Source organism: Aplysia californica, unplaced genomic scaffold, assembly GCF_000002075.1.
Source record: "Aplysia californica isolate F4 #8 unplaced genomic scaffold, AplCal3.0 scaffold01293, whole genome shotgun sequence".
NCBI lineage: Eukaryota > Metazoa > Mollusca > Gastropoda > Aplysiida > Aplysiidae > Aplysia > Aplysia californica.
Window position 1 is genome coordinate 6,617 of NW_004798563.1, and position 5,247 is coordinate 11,863.

The following is a 5,247-nucleotide window of genomic DNA, read 5'->3' on the forward strand; positions in this document are numbered from 1 at the left end:
TAATCTTTTGTGTGTGTGTGTGTGTGTGTGTGTGTGTGTGTGTGTGTGTGCGTGCGCGTGAGTGTGCCTACGCTTTATAACATCACGACAACTGCCATTGTAAACGACCAACACAAATTAAAAATTTCTACCTGCGAGAAGATTAAAGATTGTCATTGTCAAATGTTCTAACTTTGAGTGTGTTATTTTTGGCGTGCCTGTGCGTCGTTTGCTCCCTGTTTTTCTTTATTGAGAGCAGAAGTTCAAGGTACATGCATGTAAGCTTATTTACATGTACGTTGATTCAATGATCTGAAGAACTGCTAGAATCTCTTCCTATTTTTTTTTTCATTTTCAATCATCAATGCACGTACCATGCAGGCCTCTTTCAGCTTTACTTAGAAGTCTACTCATTCTGATTTCTTTTCCATGAAATTCTCAAATGTCTGCTATGACACTAGACAGTTCTGTTTCCTGTGATTCATTGTCGTTGTTTTAAGTACATATTGTAGTGTATTGTCCAACATTCACAGCCGTCGAGTAAGACAAGTTAAGATATTCTGTAAAAATAATTATTTTCATTGTCAATGAGATGTATTTCTATTTTTCAGGATTATTAGGCTCTTTGGTGCATCACAACTAGCATAGGTACGGGTATTTCAGCTTTCCGTTCTATTGCTGGGGCGAATCAGATGTAAGAACCTGTGCTGAGTATTTCAACGTTTGTACTTCTTTGACGTTCTCACTTTTGCTTCTTTGATTACTGATTGTTAACAAATAAAATCCTGTATTTTCATTATATCCTTTGTACGGTACGAACATTCCCTTTCAGCCGATATACACCCCTATCAAGAAGCAACTGACAGCCGTTCTCAGCGAAACTCAAACAATTCTATGTCACTTACGCTATGATGAGCTGAATTATCGTCCTACAGCAGGTTCCTCTACAAACTTGTGGGGAGATTTTCTCTAGATTATCTAAACGTTTTGTTTGTTTTCTGGAACATTTTTATTTTTAAAAATCTGAGTGGTATTCGCAAAATCATTTCTCTTTAACTTGAAGACAATCTATCTCATCCAATCAGAATCTTTTACTCACGAGTGTCATGGATCTGAAAATAGCATAATATGGCCATAATATTCTATACCTTTTATGGACATGGAAACGGCTTTGCGGGTGTGCCTTCCGCATGGTAGATATATCTTCCTCTTGGCCGGCCTAAAACATCTCCTTAGTGCCACATGGAAACATGGCAATGACCAACCTAAAACATCTCCTTGGTGCCACATGGAAACATGGCAATGACCAACCTAAAACATCTCCTTAGTGCCACATGGAAACATGGCAATGACCAACCTAAAACATCTCCTTAGTGCCACATGGAAACATGGCAATGACCAACCTAAAACATCTCCTTAGTGCCACATGGAAACATGGCAATGACCGGCTGGTTAGGTTTACCTAGAAATCATACATAGTTTTTCTGACAATTAAAAAAAATGAATATGTTCTTTGAATTTGGAATTGGACCAAGTTATTACCAGGTACTATAATATTCATTTTTGGAAGGAAGTTAGACATCCTCAGGAAACATGCCGGTTCCGGTACCCGACTTTCTGAAACAAACATTTATTTCCCACCACAAAGATCTAGAACAAAGACTGTCTCAGCTCTAGACAACAGAATATATATAGATCTATGTGTGCAAATGAACACAGGTTTCATTTCTGGACGGTAGATTATTATTTGGGGGGGGGAGACGCAGAGAGGGGATGGGGGATAGACAGACATACTGACAGACAGACAGATTGACCGACTAACTGACTGGCTGACAGACAGACAGACTGAGACAGACCAACAGACCGACAGACACATGGACAGACAGACAGACAGACATGGACTTGCAAACAAAGAGTAGCCTACAATCATCAAATCAAACATTGCCCAAATCTTTCTGATATTATCAATCACTGGCAACTTCAATTTCATATCTCGATCTAGATTATAATAAATCATTATTATCGGAAAATGGGCGAAATGAATAATTCGAAATAAAAAAACAACAACAACGCATTCAACGCACTGCGGCTCTGCTGAATTGAAATCGCTATGACTTTTGTCTAGGTGAGACGTGTTGGGTTTTATTGCACATGAATTGATTCCAGTTCATTGTTTTCGTGCTTCGCAGTTCGTTTTAGAACATCTTTCGTGACACTTTCGTCTCATCATTGACTCATCGAAGGACACACACTTGTACCTCAGTGTGTCCTCTGCTTTTGTCAGAAGAAATTTGGCAAGGTAAATATCAAGGTTATGATTCCACACCTTTCCACAATCTAAATTTTATCTTGAAAAGTTGGAACCCCATACTTAGAGAATCATGACAGAGGCAGAGGCTACACATGATGAAGAATGCATCGACCCGTGACGGACAAATTCAAATTAGACAAGATTCTAGATCTAGAATCTAGAGGCTCTAATGACATAATTACCTGCAAAGAAAAATGGCTAATGATTTTTTAACTGATACAAGGTGAACAGAGTGTCAACTGGAACACTGCCCCAAATTTGTCGATGCCGTGGTCTGCTGGCACACCATAGCCATAGAGGCAGAGGCCTTGGGCTTGGCCCAGTCTACTTCCTTGAAATTGAAATCCTTTTCTTTCTGGGTTTTAAAAAAAATCTTATAGGCCAAGGCCTACCACTGTACTTTTGTGAATTTGTTCCATGGTGGATCTGCATATTTCATGCTAGAAATAAAAAGAAGGCCTATATTTTTCCTTTTTCAACACGGCCACCTCTATTCTCACCTGGGATGAGAATAGTGCAGGCGAGTCTTTTGGCTATTCTCACCCGGTGCGCGTTTACCGTTATAGCCTAGATCTAGGCCAACAAATTTTGCGTTCACCCTAAACCACAGAATTCTACACTGCGATGACAGAAACATTGTAGAATTCTGTGCCGTGAACAAACGTTCCATTACAACTGTAGCCTAGCCTACTAAAAGCGTACAATTTTGTCTGTGGGCAGTGGAGAGAGAGAAAGATAGAGAGAGAGGAGTAGCGTGAGAACTTCCGGTCAAAACAAAATGGCGACCCGCGTAGTTCGGCTCGATTCGAAAAGTTAAATAGCTGTAGCATCTTTGTAGACAACCAAATTAATTTACTTTTGTGTTTTAACATCTTTTTTAAAATTTGTTTTGGTCAATTTGATCGTCCACACCGATAGACAGTATTCAGAAAGAGACAGAGAGAGAGAGAGGGGGGAGGAGTAGATCTTGCGAGAACTTCCGGGCAAAACAAAATGGCGACCCACGTAGTTCGGCTCGATTCGAAAAGTGAAATAGCCATAACATCTTTGAAGACGATCAAATTAGCTTACTTTTGTGCTATAACGTAATTTTTTCTTGGCTTTTATCAATTTGATCATCCACACCGATAGACAGTATTCCAAAATGAGGAAAAGCAGGTCTTGTTTCGCACCGGGTGAGAATAGCCTACGCTGGCAATTCTCACTCGGGGTGAGAGGTAGATCGTTTTTCTATTCTCACCCCGTATGAGAATAGCCACTTCCTTTCAACACACTGGGCCTGGGAAAGAGGGGGGAGGGGGTATTTGGGGTATGTTCCCCTGTATTTCACCATAATTTGATTTTTTACAACGTTAGATTTGAAATTTTCTTGAAAACGATTGATTTGGGACGGTTTTAATGGCCATTCGTTTTCTGCAGCTAAATATAGAGGGGTTTAGCCCAAACTGCAGTGCGTTTGTGTGCTGTGTGCAAGTAAAATTCCCTCAAATTATTATTATTTATTAATTGCTGAAATTTACTCTAGTGGGCATCAACAAATGATACATTGAGTCTGTGCTCAGGATTCAAGTGCTCTTGTTGTATAGGTACTCTCCTATATTAGCCTACTAACATAATATAGTTTTAGTCCGTTTACGGAACTTGCAACTCAATAAGGTCATATAAGTGCCGAAGATTAGAGGTGTCACAAGAGAGTAACAAACACAAAAAAGAAGGAGAGGAGATAATGACGATAGCTGTTTGAAAGGAAAGAAGAAGCAAACCACACCAGAGTACTCGCCAACCACCCACATATATATTTTGGACTGGCTTGAGTATTATGATGTATAAATGACTCTGACTGAGACTTGAGTCGCAAATTCTGGACCTGCTCACCCCCTACCATTGGCCATGTGATAGAGATAGTTAACCAAAATATTAACATGTGATAAAGTATATTAACAAAAATGTTAACATGTGGTAGTGGTAGAGTATATTAACGAAAATGTTAACATGTGATAGAGTGTATTAACTAAATAAATACATTTAAAGGCTAAGATGACAAAAAAAGGTCAGCTGTATGCTGTAGGTTTTCCCCGGATAAGCCCTCACACTTGACCGGTGACATCATCATCTCCTCTAGTGCACTGTTCTAGCCACTTGAGTCTTCCCTCCTCTGTGCCCAGGCTTGCCGTCTCTACGTGACACTGTCCACACTTGCGAGTTCAGGACTGAACTTCTCTTTGACCATAACAACAGGTTTTGGTACAGTGGTTTTAAATGTGTTTCAGAAAAATATAATCTATGTTCAGGGACTGATAGTAATGTAAAACAAGTATTTTGAATTTCAAGAAATTTGAAGTACCAGTAGTGACTTCAGTAGAGATGTAGAGTAAATTGACAATGATATAATTCATTATTACTTTATTGTTGACATTTTGACTTTATAGTAGTTACAATCTCTGAATGAAATGAATATTTTCTGATAATTGTTTTGCTATGACTTCTGCCTTTTCTGCAGAGAGGAATGTGAGCCCTGGCACAGAGAGGACTTGACAAAGGACGAACGTTGTATGGAAGAGGCGCATTGTCGAAGCAAGGAGTTTCCTCCACTGGGATGAGATCGACAGATTTGTTTCCTAACAAGATTTCGTGATGGTTGTCTAGTGCAAAAACATTTCCTTTGCTTCTCTTTCTTCTGGCCAATGACGTATTGGAGGGAAATATCCACGGAGAGATAAATAAATTATAAGTGATCTATCAAGTAATAATAATAATAGATAGCATTTGTATAGCGCATATATCCCCGCTCAACAGCAGGCTCTATGCGCTTTACACTATATTATTACCCCAGCAGACCATAGAGCACTCCGAAACATTCTCAGCTTCCCGGGAAGCATACAGTGCGAGCAGCCGATTAAGCGCTCAAACACTAACAAACTGACAAGATCTTTTGCTGTCTATAGCCGGGTACCCAT